A 20467-nucleotide genomic window follows, 5' to 3' on the forward strand; every position below is an offset into this window, starting at 1 on the left:
TGGTCCTGCAGGATTGGAACCAAGGCTCCCTATCCACAGATGAACAAGGATAACACTGCATAACGCAATCACATCTGCCACGGAGTCAAACAACTTAAATGATATGCTAAAGTGGTACATTGAGAGGGCATTTCATAAGGTGTGAACTAAAATAAGTACAAGTTATCAAATTTTCACATTATCCAAAATAGCTATGACAGAATGCTAACAGGAAGTAAATGAAAAATTTCAAACAGCACTCGCGTGTGTGTGTGTTTTGTTATACTTTGGTGCTCTCTCAGCACAGCAACATAAGCAAGTTATTTATTACGAGGCGACTGGAGTGAAGTGCCTTGCCCAAGGACACAACATGGTAGCTGACCGAGGCTGGTCCAGTGATAAGTTTTGAACCAGCACTATTTCAGTGCTGGCAGCAAAAATATGGTGCAATAATCTCCGACTGGTTGAATAAGTGCTGTGATACCTAAAAAAAACTGTCGCACTGCATATGTATGTATACATGTGTGTAAGTATTAGGCTTTAACACAATTTCAATAAAAGAAATAGTGGCTACACAGTGTGGATTAAAGTAATAAAATCATAAATAATAAACACCTGCACAGGAAGATAACCACTCAAAATAAACCCAAATATAAAGACCTGCACAGGACGATAGCCATTCCAAATAAACCCAAATATAAAGACCTGCACAGGAATATAACTATTCCAAATAAACCCAAATATAAAGACCTGCACAGGAAGATAACCATTCTAAATAAACCCAAATACAAAGACCTGCACAGGAAGATAACCATTCCAAATAAACCCAAATATAAAGACCTGCACAGGAAGATAACCGTTCCAAATAAACCCAAATATAAAGACCTGCACAGGAAGATAACCACTCAAAATAAACCCAAATATAAAGACCTGCACAGGAAGATAACCACTCAAAATAAACCCAAATATAAAGACCTGCACAGGAAGATAACTATTCCAAATGAACTCAAATATAAAGACCTGCACAGGAAGATAACTATTCTAAATAATCCCAAATATAAAGACCTGCACAGGAAGATAACCATTCCAAATAAACCCAAATATAAAGACCTGCACAGGAAGATTACAATTCCAATAAACCCAAATATAAAGACCTGCACAGGAAGATTACCATTCCAATAAACCCAAATATAAAGACCTGCACAGGAAAATAACCATTCAAAATAAACCCAAGTATAAAGACCTGGACAGGAAGATAACTATTTCAAATAAACATAAACATGAAGTAGTACATGTACAAGATATAAAATGTGCAGTGTATAATTTGTAAACACAGAGTGCACATGAACATTACACTTCACTATGCACAATGGCCACAACAAAGTGTCACAATATTCAAGTTAAATTATTTATAAAGTTAATAGGTACCTGACTGCTAATTCAAGTTTCTCTGTCTCTGTCTTGAATAGACAAATGGTACTACTTTGCAGTTTTCCTTTCACCTGTGAAGAAAAGAAAACTCAGGTAAGATATAGTAGAATTGTTGATATGGCTAGCCAGGTAAGCTTTTCTTATCAACCCACAATAAGAACCTTAAACAGATCATCTCCATGTACTTCCATAAATAGGTAGCTACCTGTATACACTAGGGGGCTGGTCACTGATATCTCTATCTACATAAATGTGTCAACCAAAAAAGGTGTAAACATCTCCATTTACTTTGTATGAAGGAATGTCAGTTTCATTGTGTAGGTATTAAATTAACTTATAATTGTTTTGCACAAGCTCAGTGAAGAAATATGGGGGGAGGGGGGTCTTCATTGAAATATATGCCATTTCCATATGACGTCAATGATCATTGAATGAAATTATGTAAAACAAGAAAAAGAAAAAAGGCCTTCTTGTAAATTTCTTCCCAAAAATTCAGCACAAGTGTGTGGCTTTCAATTGACAACTCAACCTTACACTAACATTTTGCATCACTCAAATAACTTGTTCCATGTGTACACAAAGCCCACATATGCATGTGACTTTAAATTCAAATATTGTGATAAAAAATTGGCCTGCAACACTTCAAGTTTGGAAAAAAATACTGCATTTGGTCTTACCCTTTGGGTTGGAATTACAAATTCTCTATCTGTCTTACCCTTTTGGTAGGTATAAATAATATTGATTTGTATTACTCTTTGGGTAGGAATTACTAATAATGTATCTGTATTACCCCTTGTTTAGCAATTACCAGTACCATATTATGGTGGTCCCTCAAAAAAACACCATTCTGAAGTGCCTGAAGTGTATTTAAATATAAGTGAAATGGCTTTATAATGTGATACATTATACGGAAATGAGAGGATGAATGACACATGGTGTGTCTGCCCCCCCCCCCATTTAACAATCTTCATGAAGACAACTGCAAAAGTCTCTGTTCTTCATTCAGTGACCTTGACTTCTAACTCCAAAATCAATGAAGTTCATTATTACCCATTAGTTCAAATCATCAGGAAAGTTTGGTCCAGTCTTGTAATGGGAACTGATGCTGTTAAGTCACATAATTTTTCATTTCTTAGTCACAATTACCTTGACCTCTGACCTTTTGACCCCCAAATCAATAGGATGTTTATTATATTAAGTGCAAGCCATTCACAAAGTTTAGTCAAGGTATAAGATGTATGTGATGTATAATAACTAATGTCCTTGTGTGGAAATCTAAACTCTGTTGGGTTCTTCCTTACCCCAAATGAATGTCATCCACAAAGTTTGTTAGGTGTAAATTGTGGAGAACTCAAATTCTTTTATGGAAAATATTTTTTTTCTCCCTTCAGTAAGTGACCCTAATCAATGGCCTTTTGACCATGAAATAGATACGGTTTTTCCTTCACTGTGTGGAAGATATCCACAAATTTTTGTTGGAGAAATTGAGTTTCTGAGTAGAAAACAATTTTCAGCCACAGCAGCCTTGACTTTTATGTCTTTTGACCCCCCCCAAAATATGTCTCTTCATTAGCCTCTAGTGTAAGCCATCCACAAAGCTTGGTAACTGTCAGCACCGGCCTTAGCAAAGATGGGGCCCAATTTGGATAATTCTGGCAGGGCCCACTGGATTTACGCATGGAACCCCTGTAAGCTTGGCATTTGGAAATAAACATTTAAACAAGTTTTAAATGACACTCAACTTAAAATTTTCTTCCATCACTTTAAAATTACTTAACCTCTATAGATATATTTTTCAAAATTACTAATGCATGGGGCCCCTGTGAGTGCACCAAATTGGTCCAATGGGCCTAAGGCTGGCCCTGGTAATTGTAGATGTGGACAACTGAGGGCACTGTACAGGAACAAAACTGTTAACAGTTGTTGCTGTTGTTGCAATTTTTCAGTATGTGATACATGGCAGACAGCATATCTGGTGGAGGAAGAATGCAAGAAAATCCCAGAAAGAACCACCAACCAAAGAAAAGTTGCTAGTAATCTTTCTCAGGCACACAAGTTGGCTGAGCCCAAGACTCAACCCCACGCTAAGATGAGATATCAGTGATTTATAAATGTAAGCACTTTGGACACTCAGCCACCCAAGGACCCCCACCCTGTAAATTGGTAATTAGCAGACAGATGTGAATGTTAAAATGACCATTTTGCTGGACTTCTGCCAAGATAGGCTAAAATAGATATCCCAGCTACTATGATTTATTTTCTTATGCTGCTGGTCCTACTCTCCTTTCAAGACCCCCTACCATTTAAAATATTTCAGCAGAAAATGATACCACCACAGTTAGGTATCATAATACTTGTTCTTCTATCTTGAGACATTTTATGTATACCAGTAAACTAAGTATATATACATGGCAGAAATCCATGCATTCCAGGTCACCCACCATCCATGAAATACATATGTATGACTGTTTGGCTTTATATAGTAAGATATGACAGCAATGCATGCAGGAGCATTCCATTTGCCACATGAATCATTCCATACAATGTTTATGTGATAAAAAATCTGCTCACAGTAAGACATGCCAGTGACATGCAGTTAAAGCCACTGAAGGCAGACAACTGTCACTAATTATGGGAAGAATGGTGTTCTTTAGGTACACCACATTATGTAATAGCAGTGGGATAAGCTAAGGCCCCTTAGTTTTTCCTTCTTTCCTTTTCCTTTTTTTGAAATGCTTCATCATAATGTATTAGAGCAAATGTCACATGTACCCTTGTCTATCTGTCCATTAATCTGTCCATCTGTCCTACCAGTTACATGTTGTATTTGGTATAGTTTTCTGGTGCTAGTGGGGGTGGGGGTGGGTGGCCATAAACATTTTCAACTGTGAAAAGTCAAAGGTGAAGAGTCAGCAGAGCATGTTTGTTTTTAATTCCACATATGAAAAAAGAGTTCCATATGGACCTATCATCACTGAACTAGTTCACATAGGTTTGATATCCAATTAGTTAAGAAGTCTGGGTCAACAGGACACTTTCTCTTTACATTTCTTCCAATACTGTTGTTTGCATATGTTACAGAATCTACGGAATCAACTGTTTCAAAGTTTTTATCTTCAACCAAATTTGATGGTACATCAGCACGATTAGCCTAATACTGAAAGGTATTTATGCAAGGATGCTTTCTGTCAAAGTTGGTCCGATTTTGTTTAGTATTTTTAATATATATATATATATATATATATATATATATATATATATATATATATATATATATATATATATATATATATATATTCAATTTAATGTCTTTATATTTTTGTAATGGCAGACCTATTTGATGGCAGATCAGCATTATTGGTATATATCTGTGTCACGTTTGCTCAGCCCCCATTAGTACGTCAGGTATAAACTAAGGTATTATCACAAGCCATATTTTGATGTCATAACATTGCTGAAGGCTAAAGTTAATCTCTTACGCAAGCTTACCATGACCAGAGAGAAGACCCAACATCTTGGAGTGGCACAGGCGTTAGATCGAGCGACTTCCCACCTTTGCGTTACAAAGATCAGAGGAACCACAAGGAACAGGGCATGTTCTAAATCCGTCACAATGTGGACAGACAGAAAAGTGGCCATTCTTGATGGCGAATCAGCATTATTTGTAAAACAAATTTAAAGTCCTTTTTACCATGACACTTTGTCAACTTTGGTCACATTCTGTTGAGTGGTTTTGAAAATAAATGTTGAAAGCATATTTATATTTAGCAATGACAGCCATATTTGGCAAATGATTGGCATCTAGGTGTAACAATTGAAACCCTTTATTAGCAGGATGCATACCATCAAATGTGGTCCAATTCCATAGATTTTTTAAAAGATATTTTAAGGATTATTTTTTTAGTAACAGTGCCAGATCAGACTGCATAAATATGAAAGACTTTGATGCAAGAATGCTTTCTGTCAAATATGGTCAAACTCTACTAAGTGGTTTTTGAGAAGTCATTTAAAGGTTTTTATATTTTTAGATTTAGTGATCACATTCGAAGGTGAATTGGTATCATTTATAAAACTGCGAGTTGTCTCAAGCTAGGTTAAACATGAAGTACTGCACAGTCATCTTTAAAGTTAAGCATATCTGATCATGAAGCTCATACGTCTAACTAACGCCTAAGCAAATATCACATGTAACCTGAACAAAGTCAGATTTTTCTAAAACTACGATGGCGAGCTGGCCAATCTCAAGCTGACCTATATCTAAACCATTACATGATCACCACTGACAATTTAATGCAGACTGGACAAATATCATGGCAAATTTCACCAAGTAATCAAAACAATTTTAGATTTTACTTCCCCTGTAGTGGCCCGTGATCCCATGAGATGGAATTGGTCACATGATGAGTCAGTAAATGATCCAGCATCAGCAAGTCAGTACTTTGTCTTTTTCTCAAGTTTAACATTTTTGCAATTCTAGTATTTTACAGCAGAACTTTACTGCAAACAAATTTTACTATGAAACCAATACAATTTTAGATTTTTCTAAATTTACAATGTACAGCAGACCAATTTTAAGTTCAACTACTGAATCATTCAATGTTATGTTCATCCCTGACCATGTGGCTGAATGGTTGACTGCTGGTCTAACAACTAGATAAATTCAGCATGATTCAAATAACGTTATGATATATCACTGGTGAAATTTTGACAAAACTGACTAATTATGGACTCCGTAATGATGCATGTCAGCTCCTCTGCGGGTCCCCGAGTCGCCGAGTGGTCTCAAGTGCTCACCATTCCGGATCAATGCCATCTCACCTCTGTCTGCATGAGTTAAATAAAGTCTCAGGCTAGGCTAATGTGGTTATGTGAAAAAGCTTGCCAGTAGCTTCTCGTGGGTCAACGGTTCTTTCCGAGGTTTACCCGGGTTCTTCCTCCACCATTTATACTGGCTACCATGTATAGCATATCTTGTGCTGAAAAATAGCGTTATGCCCTACAACAACAACAGCTCTTCCGCAAGTAATCCACCAACATTTACATATGCACTTTTTTGCATATATCATAAATAATAGAGGACCTCACAGTAGATTTGTCTTTATAGTTAATCGAGTCACATTCTTAAAATATATTATTATTATTATCATTATTACATGGGTTTTATTAACAGAACTCTCTGTATGATTTTAAAGGTGAAGGTTACCTGGGGTCACATTTAAGCAAATACTACTAAAAAGTGTTTGCTTTGGCAACACTCAATTCTTTGACATACATCTTAGGTTAAAAAAAATATTCTCTAATATTAAAAATTCACTCCGTCAGAAATGTACATGATATGCACATGCATGGGACCATGCTTCTTAATTCTCAGCCTGGTAACTGCACCAACATCTCTGCTCCTGCCTCACTGATCTAAATTTAAAATGCAATCTGCAGATGTGGAGTGATTGGTACTAAAGCCTGAGGCAGTCAAAACTAATAAACTTCGCAATATTTAAAAATGTAATAAGAAATCAAGGAAATATAGTCAATGAAGCTGATACTACAGATCACTTCTCTTTTAATTAAACCGTCTTTCCTTTCCGGCTGCATGTTAACAATCATCCATTGCTGACAAAGTTCTATTTAATAAATACATTAAGCTCTAGAGTTTATAAACAGGCAAATAATAAACATTTGTATACAAAGAAGTGTTATGTTTACGGATGTAAACAACAGTGGATCTAAAAGCAGATCAGGTTAAATGCAAACAAAGGAGCTCTTAAATTGAATCCCTTCTTGCATGACCTCAACTTTGTGGTTCTGGACCCTAAGGGTTTAAATTTGGTAAATATTTTTAGTAATTTAATACACTCATATTCAATTCACAGACTCTGGTTTTGCATATCTTTAGGGGTTGATTGGCTGGCTGGTGGGGGGGGAGGTAAACCTGGTTCTTGACTTCCATTTTTAACAGTGAAGTATCAATTCTCAAGTAATTGTGGAAAGACCAATCTCTTTTCCTATGAACAATATTTTATTGAAATTCAAAATAACAAATTAACTTTTACGTTTTTAATGGGAATGCTCAATTGGAATTTTACTGTTTATGTGTACCTGAATATAAGTGTGTGCCACAAAATTTGGACTGCAAGTATGGCCAATAATAATTGGTACATGTGCTTCATTATGACTCATACAGTGCAAGACATTTTTTATAAGTAAAGTACATGCATACATTCTGGAAATTATTTCCAAGTTATCAAGTTTACCATGTTCATGAATCCCAAAACACCAGTGGGAATCTCTCTACTTAAAGGATATATATTTAGTGATCTTATCACCCACTGATGCTCCAAGAGAGATAGCCAACTTTTGGTAATCTGAAAACTTCATATCATCAGGAAGAAGGGGCATCAGCTTTCATTCCAGCTGCCAATATTAAAAATATGCCTGATAATAAGTTGCACTGAAACTTTTGTGGGGCCTGGTTTTCTGAATAATGAAGGGCAATGTCTTCTGAATAGAGCTGGGCAATATGTTAACTTTGTACCTTTACAGTCCTGGGTTTGATGCCTGGTTCTGACATGAACTGTTGGAAACAGGAAATTTGAAATTAATCAAACTGTGCATACAACTAATTCAAGACGTACAGAATGGAAGTAACTTTTAATACCCAGTTATGCACCCTGTCCAGAAAGATGAAACAATAGTAATGAACTGGGAGATTCTGCATTCTGCTCTGATCTTTTATTATCAAGAATTCTGGAAGTGAATTAGCAATACCAGCAACATTGTATGTCAAGTTTACAAAAAAGATTAAGCAACTGATAGTACATGACACAATCTTGTGTAAACACATGTGTTTTGACTCATCTAAATGTGACAATAAGCACCAGATAATGTATTTCACATCTTTTTTAATGAATAACTACTGTGCATGTCAAGCAAAAGTTTGGAGAGAGATAGAATAGGAATGCAACAGAAGTATTCCTATCTAAAACTTTTGCTACAAGTTATCAGGAATAAACTAGGAATAAACTAGGTGAAAGTGTCAATTATGCCCTCAAAATGCAATCCTGTTCTAGACCATAAGAGCCATGATGAATCAATGGTCAACGTGCTGGACATCTAACCAAAGCAGTGCAGGTTCAAACCCTAACATCAGCTTAGATCAGCTACCAGTGTCACTTCAAACTGCCTTATCACTCTTTAATCTACCTGTGTTGATGTACCATAAACCAAATCGACCATTTTATCTAGCTTTAGCTGTTAGAATCAATGTGTAGACTACAGTCACACCATAAAACTTGCCATTTTCATTTTTCACTCATAGCCCCTGCACCAATACTCTGTATTTTTATATTTGATGCAACAAAGTTCCCTCAATTGCACAAGTATGGCACATCAAAATGACCCAAGAAAACACAGATAAAAGATCGTTATGATTGATTCTTGATTAAATGAATTAAGCGCATTCCTAGTTTACTTAACAGACAGCACTCATTGCCAAAAAAGCAAAAGACAATGAATTTCATTCACTGACAGAAATGTCTTACTGATTTACATTAGCCTGGGCACCAAATGAGAGCACAGAGTCAATAAGCTAAAATGGTTACTTATGACAAAATCCTTTGGGTGATGGTAGATAACAATTAACAATGGAATGAATTTCATCAAGTTGCACATCATCATGTCAGTTCATGTCAGTGGTTATTAAGCAATAAAAGGCCATATCTATCAACTAAATGTTCTCTGGCAAACACTTCTGGCAAGAATATTTGCAAATTATTCCACTTGCAAGTAAGAGCTTGCAGACTCATCCTAGATAATGCTGAAAACATCCCAAAATGCAATTAATGATACTGAAATTGTAACAGCAAGTGAATGAGTAATTTGAGAGAGGCTAAACTTGTGCACAAAGTTTTAAACAATATGGCGCCAAAATATAATAAAGAACTATTTCACGCTAAAAACAAAAGTGAATACTCGAAATTTCAAATAATTTCATTTAACCATCCTTCCATTCCAAAACCAAAGAACTCTTTCAAAAAATTTCCAATAATCAAGGTCATAATTATGGAACAAAATCCCAAAGGATAATAGAGAAAGAAGAAATCTGATGCATATAATTATAATGGATGAAAAGTGGAATCATTTTGATTTGTAAAGTACATAATTTAAATTCTTATACTGCCCACTTTGTTTATTTCGTATACTGTACTGTCAACATTGATAATGAACATAGCTGTCGCCAGTTCTTAAAAAATTTTATATTTAAGAAGTCTGTAAATTAAGTTTATTATTATTGGTTTGTTTTTTTGTTTTGTTAATGTTGGTTGTGAACTAATAACTGTAAAATTAAAAGGTAAATTGCATAACAATTCTAGCATCTTGGGGGACATTACAACAAGATTTTCAAGCTGGCTGCTATGGTGGTCACACTGGCTATCAGATACCATTTTAATTTAGGACAACTTGACATCATCAAAGTCTTTTGGTGCAAGCACACTATTTGTCAATAAGTGATTAAGATTTTCAAGATGGCCATTTCGGCAGCCATATCTGATGTCTGAGCTGGACAATTTTCATTTAGGTGGCCTCTACAGTTTCGTATTTTGCATAGGGTTAGGATTTTAAAGAAAAAGAATTTCCCCGGCTTTCCTCACTGGTTATACTGGCTATTTAAAAAAGACCTTGTATATCTTAGGTTTAATTCAAAGAACCTTTAATTACCTTTATTTTGGTGTATAATTGATGGGTGGTCTATGGGTTATAGAGTATACAGCTTGGCCTTACTTCAGATGTGCACCTTTCCAAAAAGTGCTAGCTCTACTTGGTCATTTTCACTTCCTGAACTTCAGAGGTAAATTGTATAAAAAAGAGCCAATAACTTTTTTTTACATTTTATATATTTGGTAATTCATTCATTGCACTTTCAGAAGCTGATATTGTCTAGTCTGGCAAAATTCATTTTCCCTATTTTAATAGCTGCTATGTATATTGTACTTTAGACTAATTCAGGCTGATTTTTTAACACAAGGGAGCAGTCATTTTAGTTAGCAGTGTGCTTAAATCATGCAAAATTTCCAAAAGTACAATATCCAAAGAAATATCATCCACATTACATTAATGTACCATAGAAGTATGCCAACATTCTCTCCATTGTGCATGTTTTAAATGCGTCACTCTCTCAAAAGTACATATTAACTGGTGAGCACCTCCTTAGGACCAATGTTATGTATATTTGATTTAATTTATATTTGGTTGGGTCCCCCAGTGGCCGATTGGTCTCAAGTGCTCTCCATTACAGATCACTGCCACCTCACCTCTGTCTGAGTAGGTTCAAGTCTCGGATTTGGCCAATGTGGGTATGTGACAAAGCTTGCCAGTAGCTTCTCGAGAGTATGTGGTTCTTTCTGGGGATTTCCCGGGTTCTTCCTGGGGATTTCCCGGGTTCTTCCTCCATCATTAATACTGGCCACCATGAATAGCCTATCGTCTACTAAAAAATGGTGTTTAACTCTACAACAACAACAACAATTTATATTTGATTTAATTAAATTGCTTGTAAGTTTTAAAATCTTTTTATTTTTAATTTCATTATATGTCAAAATAACGTAATTTTGTTTACTAGGAATTTGATATTTTCCAGAAATGAGTTAGACCTGTTAGCTGTAAACACAGAATTTTACATCTTATGCTGACCTAGTTAGTGGCCTTGACTGAGAATCAAGGAAACAACTTCCATTCATTTTTAATGTGTGAATGATGGTGAAATCGAGGCTGTACTGGACTAAGTGCCATTTGACTTCTAAGCCATTCTATAATATGCTCACATGACCCTCATAGGGAATCTGTTTTGCATCTCAAGTTACTGTATAACCTTTGGTAAAGGAGTTATAGTTTAATATTTTTATTCAAATTCCTATGTCACTTGTTTAGGCTTGAATAAACAGTAACACAAGAAAGAGTGAAAACAACAAGCTTTGAAAAAACACAATAATTTATTTCCCTGGAAACATTCTGTAAAAATGAAAAAAAATATGAACTTAAACCCATAAATAAAATTTTAGTAGTCCTAATAACAAAATGGTCTACTGATTTCAAGTTCGAATCCCACATTGATGTAATCATCCATTCAGAAGGACTGTCAATAACAATCATTTCAGAAGGACTGTGGATGGCAAGATTTTCACTGGACAGCACCATTTTCATTTAGGACCAACTGGACCACTGGATGTACGTGTGTGAGAAGTTTCATTCAACAGTCAAACTTGTACTAAAAATGGATGAACAATGGCCGACAGACCAGTAGAGCCAAAACCATATAAAAGTTAATGTTGCTAATAACAGCTGATTAATTATGACTCTAATATCATCATCAGTTTCAACTTCTAAAGTTTATGGTAAGTGTTGTAATTATACTATAGACCATACATGTACCTTCAACAGGGACAAGGGTGGACGAGTTGTCAAAGGCGCTCGCCCTTGCACAGCACTGACACCACATTTCTGTCCATGCTGATTCGAGTCTCGACAATGTGGGTATGTGAGAAAGCTTGCAAGAAGCTTCCCATATGTCAGTGGTTCTTCCCAGGATTTTCCCAGGTTCTTCTGCCACAAAATATACTGGCCATGTAAACCAACAAAATCCACAGCCATGTACTGTACCATTAACGCTAAAATGGGGAATAACTCTGGGAAAACACAGTATGTAATGACAAAATATCTGCATGTTGATGCCTCATAAATGAAGTATGCCAAGAGTAGTTGCACACACAACAATTGCAGATGGCACCTCATACATCACCATGCATTATTCCACAGGAGTCTGACATTATATTAATAAAATACCACAAAAGTTTGTGACAACATGAAATAACCTTATCGGTACTATAAATTTATACTACAGATCAGTATATTTTGTGGTGTCACAAATTTCTTTTGTATTTTATTGATAAAATGTCAGACTCCTGTGATTATTCATGGTTAAGTGCATTAACAAGTCAAAGCCAACAAAAACTGAACCTTAGCAGAACATGCAAGTTTGCATTTTCAAAGGAAACTAAAAACAGTACTAAGTATATACATGTACCACCTTCTGCATTCCTTATGGATAACTGTTTATACTCACTTATTACTCAGTCCAATTGTAAAAAAGTATAGATCCTGATCTTCACATAATGCACATGCAGATCAGGGTCTACAATGTTCTACTGATTACTCCTACCAAAATGCATAGATCAAGAAATGTCAACACATTCTATGATGGCAGACATGGGTCTGTAAAGTTTGCATTTGGACTTGGAAGTGAGCATATGTCAATAAACAAAGTCCATGCCATTTCATTTCCACAAATCCCAATAGTTTATGTTAACCTGATACTGCCATTCACTGATAAACCAATGTTTCAGCTCTTATTCTATCAAAAGATTTCCAAGGATGTTGAGTCAAGAAAGCCTGCAGAATAAACCATAAGTGAGGAAATATCCAAGGTATTTTATCTCTATCAAGTTTATTGCTAAACAATCCTTATTTGAGAGGTTTTCCATAAGAACATTATACTTATAAATACAATCCAACCTAAACACTGGCAAGAAATTAATTATCAAACAGGACAGAAGATCAAAAAGTTCTGATATGTATTTTTACGTGTGCTCTTTGTCTATTGTAATATACTTTTTTGTATATTTACAGAAAGATAAAGATGACAGAGCTGTTGTCTTTTCAACTTTTAAAAACTTGAATTGAAAAAATGGGTGGTTAAACTTTTGTCAAACATACAATATAAAAATCTATATTACACTAATGTTTCAAAGTAACATTTTTTAGAATTCTGTTCTCAGGTATTTTAAACAAGAGTCCCATCAAAGAATTGATGCTCTACTACCCAAAAAGAATCACCACCAGTAATATTTAGAACAAAGTGAACACCATTAAAAGACTTGATGAAAACACCATGTTGTTATGACCTTCCATTTATTATTGTACTGTGTACAGACAAGATTGGGGCCCCAAGTGGCCGAGTGGTATAAAGCGCCCTCCGTTACGGATCAATGTTGGTAGGTGACAAAGCTTGGAAGTAGCTTCTCATGGGTCATTGGTTATTTCCGGGATTTTCCCGGGTTCTTCCTCCACCATTAATACTGGCCGCCATGTATAGCCTATCGTGTGCTGAAAAATGGCGTTAAACCCTACAACAACAACAACAACAGACAAGATTACTGCTCTGGTGGCCTAGTGGTTAGAGCATCCGCCTCAGATGCGGGAGGTCGCAGGTTCAAACCCCGGCCGAGTCATACCAAAGACTTACAAAAATGGTACTAACAGCTGCCTTGCTTGGCGCTCAGCATTAATAGGTTAGTGTTAGGACTGGTCAACCTGGTGTCAGGATCATGTGACTGGGTGGGACATCATGTTACACGTCTGCGGCATGATGCCCCAGTGCTAGACATCACTATAAACTGTCACACTGCAGACATTGTAGCGATATCACTGAAAAATTGCTAAAGCTACATTCAAAATCTAAATCACAGACAAGATTAACCGCACTGGGGCATCATGCTTGTTGAACAATCACGTATAATGTCAGGCACCAACTGACCACCATATTTGCTTGCTTATAAGTTGAGTCAAACTATAAAAAAAAACACAAAGATACCAATCTGACATAGCAGTATGCATATGCAGATCAGGCTATATTTTGTATGTTCTAATGATTACTCCTAACTGCACAAAGGGTCAAGAAGAGGATGGGGGACAACCAGGAATATAGATTCCCTGGGGCCCAGGCCAAACAACACTTTTTAATTTTAAAAAAGAAAATTTTTGTTTGATAAGGACTTAAGCAGAGGTGTTTCTTATCCCAGGGCCCATGATCACTCTCTATGGCTCTGACTGCACAGACCAATATCTGCCTGCACATTACGCAATGGAAGTTCCAAGTCTGTGCAGTCTGCAGTTGGACTCAACTTATAAGCAAGCAAGTATATATGGTACCACAATATATCATACAAAAAAGCTGAAGTCGTCACAAACCATTTTTCAACTATTTTTATTGTTTTACTATACACACAAAATTGACTCAAATTGACATGGATTTTAAGTACAGCAGGCATGGTTATTTCTGGACTTGCAATAGATCACTTAACTACAATCCTATGTTTTGAGGATGCAACTAGATTAAAAACAGGCTCATTAGAGGATATGCAATCGCTCAACAAAGATTGCTCACATTACCAGATGGCTGATACCTTCACCTAATGTCTTCTGTTGGTGGCATAAGTTAGTAAAAACAATTAATTAAATGTGTATCCATTTTTTGCATTTTCATTTTTATGCCAGGATGCTTTCATTCAAATCTGGCAAAGATCTGTTCAGCACACTTTGCATAGAAGTCATTTAAAGGTGTATCTGTTTAACATCATGTAAACCTTGACTAATTACCAACATTTGTCGGTAACCTTTGTTTTCTCGCTACATTTAAATTTGTAGAAACTCCACTGGAACCAGGTGAATCAGATCGCTTCTAAATTTGATACTAACAGCTATTATGATCATTTTTGGTAACATTACATGCACCTAAAATGTAGGTAGGACAAAGCATTTTATGAAACTAACCCCTCAACTGATGGGTTATCAATCTACAAGGAGTGTTTTTTTTCAATATTTTGATCTTATAACTCATCCTAGGCATTGTCAACCAATATTTCACCCCTTATTTTGAATATCAATACTTTGTAAACTCTTCATGAAAGGCTTCAGGTGAATTAATGGTATAAAAAAAGGAGGTTTAGGGGTCTATTGGGCTGAAAGATAGTCCCTTATTTCTCACATAAAAGTTCCAATGATTGAAAAACCAATCTGACTTTTCATGATAAAAGAAAATTAGATATTGCTCCAAAATATATATATATATATATATATATATATAATTATAAATTATCTTGTAGGCCATAGAATATGATGCTGTAGTTAGCAAATGTCCATTCAGTCCATGTGGTCCATTCAGCCTCAATTAATAGTGGTTAATAGTTAAAACAGTAGTGGAATCCAGAGGTAATTGTGCACAATCACTATGTAAACAATTTGTTATAATTTTCTCTAATTAACATTTAATGACAGACTGATTTCAGTCAGTAATTACTCTTTCCTTCAACAATGTACATTTATATTGTTTCCTATAGCTACCTCTGGCATGGCACAGTGCCATCCTTTTTTTCTTGGGCACAATGCTTTTCTTGAGTGCTATGCCTATTAGACTTTCTCCAGCATACTTTTCTTAGTCTTTTTCATGACTGCTAAAAACGAACCTCAGACAATGAGATGCAATATCACCTGATCAGTACTGAAAGATTTTGCTCATTATAGGACTCACTCATCATCTTCATGATATTGGTAACCTATTTAGCGAGTTTGATCAATATTGGGTCAGAAATAACATCTCTCAAGTTTCATAAAGCTCAGACAATCCGATGCACAATCACTTTATTAATATTCATAGATCTTGCTCATAATTATAATCATTAGATATCTTTTTATATATGCATATTTCCCCAATTTATTAAAGTCAGATCATATAGATTAAAAAGTTGCTATAGAGCTGACAACCTCAGCCAATCACATGCATGGTCACCTCATTAATATGCATAGCTGTTGCTCACAATTGTACTATGCATGCTTTCCAATTTTATCAAAACTGAGTCTAATGCAGTGTCTAGACAGCCAGCAAGCTCAGTAAACCAGTTGCAAAATCATATTCTTAACATGTGTGAGACCTTGCTCATATGAGCCTATAATCCAAGTTTAATTAAAGATACTTTCTTACAATATATATTGTTGACTCTATGGTCTTAAACTAAGTAACAGAAAAAACTAAACAAGCAAATTTAGTAAAATTCAACATATAATTTATTTCCTTAAATACAAAGTGAATATTAAAAGGAACTTGCAGTATTGTGAATTAAATCCCAAATAGTCATAAAAGTTCTATCACAAGACTAACAGTATTGAGTGTTTTGAATGAATTCCAGTATTGAATGTGTTGATGTACCAACAGTCTTGGATGAGCTGATGTGCAACATTCTTGACATATCCAATGATATAATCCAGAATGTCCTTGAATGAATTCACAATAATCTCCAAATAGTACCTTAGTCAAAAAGTCAGTAAGCACTTTGTAATTCCAATGAATAATTTAAATATATAAATCCTCTCAAATTATAACTGAACACAACTAAAAGACCGATTCCACTAGACAGATGTTAAAACAGGAATTAATGATTTTGATGTAAACAAACTTATACACATTCCCACTTGACCTATGTCCCAATAACCCCTTCTTAAAAAGCTCCATCCTCTTAGTGGACAATTACTCCAAATTGTAAACAAGGTCAGGTCTGTTTCCTCAAATTTTAGCTAATGAACCTGATAAACATCAGGTAGACCATGTTTTGTTTTCCAAGGGAAAAACCATTGTCTTGAACTAAAATCCAGGTAAATATGTTACTTACAAATGATCATTATCTTAAAATATAATCTACAATCATGGACAACAATTAGCTATGTAATATATTGTTTACAAACGATCATTACAATCTACAATGGACAAAAGTTAAACACCACTGTAGATATACATCACAATATATACCATGTTCCCATAAGTGCAAAGCATGGATGCAGAAAATGGGTTGATGAGTGGGGCATGATATGTCATTGCAATATAAATGGCTCCTTAACTTGTGGTCAACTACAACCAATGAAGGCAAAGCAAGAGGATGAAAAAATATTATCAGCCAGTGGTGAGGGGTGGTACAAGATCATAAAGTTCCATAATTAAGTATCACAGAGAAGAAGTCAATAAACACAACAAGAATGTGTACCCTGGAAAAGGGCAACACTCCAGGAGACATGCAAGTGTCTGGTATACATGTACTATCAATCTCAGCTAATTAGAATGCAAGACCACCTCATTTATATGCAAGGATCTCAACCATTATCAATTTTATCTGAGATCTTGATGACATGACCCTGTATTTCTAAATTTAATCAAACTGGAAGTAGGGCCTCAAGCATCAATACTCAAAAAATCAGACAGCCTGATGCCTGCGGCCTGTTAGACTTTTCAAAATACAAAAAAGAATTTTTGTATAAAATTTCCTTCAATTACAGCTGTAGCCCGTTCTGACATTGGATCCAGTCTAACATACAACAGACCAGGTTCAGTGTCAAAATGGGTCATAGCAGGATGTAACAGAAGCAACTTTTGTTGCTCTGTATGATTTACTTCCTTCAGGCTGCTGCATTTTTTGCAACATTAACCTTGCATCAGCTACCTATGACAAAATCTAAAGTGTGCCAGAAAAATGCAATATTTTCATTTTGATGAATATTTATAAGTTCTGGAACATTATTTCTACTCATCCCTAGTTGTAGGTACCTCACCCATTTAAGATTTTACTTGCAGCTGTAACAAAGCAAAGCACTTGTCCTAAAAAAGGTGAATAATAATAACATCAAGTCCAATTGCAAACAACAAAGATCTTTATCTGCTGGACCAGGGTGTATGTTGTTTGTTCTACTGATTACTCCTAACTGCACACAACCAGATCTGCCAGCACCTTATGTAATGGCAGATCTGGCTCAATGCAGTTTGCAGCTGGGCCCGACATATAAGCAAGTATATACAGCATCTGCTCCATTTTTCATTGATTAACTCCAATTAGCAAGTCAACTGTCCAACTTTGCATATGCTTACAGGTTAATGCCTCAGTATAACTGTTTGACAATTAACCTAAGGAAGGGGATAGGTGATATTAGCATGGGGATATGTGACTTAAAAAAGCATTCAAACTGTTTCTCACCTTCAGTAACAGGCACTTGCAATGCATTTTAATCCAATTAGTTCAAAGAGATGTCACCTCCTAAATCTATTGATGAACAGTTTGTGACTCATGTCCTATGACAAATAAATCATGAAACTTTAAGTTGATTGAAATAACATAAATATTGTATCAAAAAAATCTCTCCAACTTCATTTGTTTTTTAATTACATTCATCAACATGTAAAGATTTATGCAGCATTCAGAAAAACAAAACTCTCCACTTATCCCCTGAATACACTTCTGCAGATCATGATGAAATAAACTGATATTACATCAACCAAAAGGTGAAGCTAAAGAAATACATGTACAGTCAGAGATCCTAGGAGTATGTACAGTAATACATCAGAAGTTCCTACACATTAACATGCGTACATTGTGAAATTGCTGAAACCATGCTAGTTGTGAGCCACTCTACAGCAGAATGCTTGTGGGTCGGTGGTTCTTTCGGGGGAAAATGGTGTTAAACCCAACAACAACATTACTCTACAGCAGAATGTCAATGCAGGTTCATTCTCATGATCAATGTAACAAATGATAAAGTACAAAGAAAGTGTTACAGCAGGAACAACTTCAAATGCTTATGAAAATCAATTCTGTTGATCCATGCAATGAGAAAGACATTGACTTGAGTAAACTCACACTTGCCAACATCAAGGTCTGAAAAAAAACATTCCTTTAAGTTGTTGTTGTAGGGTTTAATGCCATTTTTCAAATAAATATATTTTAAAAAATCACTCTTTGGAGAGAGGGGAATTATCATCAGGGCAAGCAATTTTTTTAAGTCACACGCCTGTCTGAAAGTTGTTCTATGAACCCTGAGAGAAGTAACATCAGCCATCCTCATATTTAAAATCAACTCATTATTTTGCATACATCTTACTCATTATCATCAAATTCAACCAAGAATTTGAAAATTATAGCACCTATACCTGGTTGTATCAAAATCAGGCTCCCCAGCCAATCCATTAGCTCATTTGGTCTTGTGGCCATTAAGAGCATTGACAACAATTAGAGCCACAATGCATAGATTCAACCTGTACCCAGCAGAAATTTTCTAAAACATTTGACACCTGTACCAATCAGATAAGATCATCCAATGTTACAATAAACATATGCTATGTTTTTCCCACAGCGTTTGGTGAAAATACTGCCACATAACAACATTTTTGAAATTTTGTACTATATATACAAAGTGGTACTACAATATGCATGAGAAATTTCGATTTAGATTTCACTATGATTTTTAAAAAAAAGTACAACAGAAAATAATGTTATTCATTACAAAATTTATTCAGATTTTCTATATTCCCAAAACTAACTCGCCAAACGTGTACAGGCTATGCTCATTTTTTTTTACTGATCTGAATTTTTGACCTCTTTTTAAGATATAACTAGCATTTGAACAGTCAAATATCTTGCATACACAGCTGGTAAGGCTGGCTCATGTCATATTTGTGCTTAACTTATAAGTATACAAGTATCTCCCTTGCCTTTTTGTTAGAGGTATTCTTTTGCTGTCCAACTGGTCTGAAACAGTGAGGAAATTATGTTTGAAACCCTGTAGGTACTTAATAAGTGCTACTACATGGCAGCATTTCTGTCCATTGACCCTGCAAAGACATACTGTTTATACATAATCATACACTATGCATTAATTAATAAAATAAACAAACTTTACCTGTGTATCTTAAACATGCTGCTTATACCAAGATGTGATATTCCTGCAGAAGTGTTTATATGTTATTAATTAGTTATACAAACAACAGGTGCCAAAGCTGCAATTTTGGTAACTACCCTCCACTGACATAAATTACAATAAAACATTCCATATGCCTTGGTCTTGTTTGTCTGGAGTGGCCATGTCTGCCATGATGAACTTCATTTTCTATTAAGTACAATTCATCCAGGTCATGTAGTCATTCAGTACTATTTCATTAATGGATGTTATTTTCTATAACTTGATTACACATACCTTTCAATGGAAATTATTTGCTTTATTTGTATCCTCATGTATTTATATTCCTTAGGAAGGTCATCATTTACATGCCCTGACAAATACATACAGCAAAAAAAATGTTAAAGTATGTGTACATACTTGGACAAGGTCAGCCTAAAAAAGTGATCCAGTACAAACCAAACTAATACCACATCAGTGATGTCACAAAGAAACCTGCATGTGTTTTGGAGAGAAA

The 20467-nt window shown here is 35.3% G+C and overlaps 1 long non-coding RNA gene across 1 annotated transcript in view; it reads left to right on the top strand.

The window, feature by feature from the left end:
• The first annotated feature begins 1373 nt into the window (after positions 1–1373).
• The window catches only part of LOC149782208 (uncharacterized), a 37797-nt gene continuing 18703 nt past the window's right edge, over positions 1374–20467 (top strand). The window contains exons 1-2 of the long non-coding RNA XR_016414271.1: positions 1374–1503; positions 3357–3523. This is a non-coding gene — a long non-coding RNA (uncharacterized LOC149782208). The remainder of the gene's footprint in view (positions 1504–3356; positions 3524–20467) is intronic.

Source organism: Sinohyriopsis cumingii, chromosome 15 (genome assembly GCF_028554795.1).
Source record: "Sinohyriopsis cumingii isolate HCF-2022 chromosome 15, ASM2855479v2, whole genome shotgun sequence".
Taxonomy (NCBI): domain Eukaryota; kingdom Metazoa; phylum Mollusca; class Bivalvia; order Unionida; family Unionidae; genus Sinohyriopsis; species Sinohyriopsis cumingii.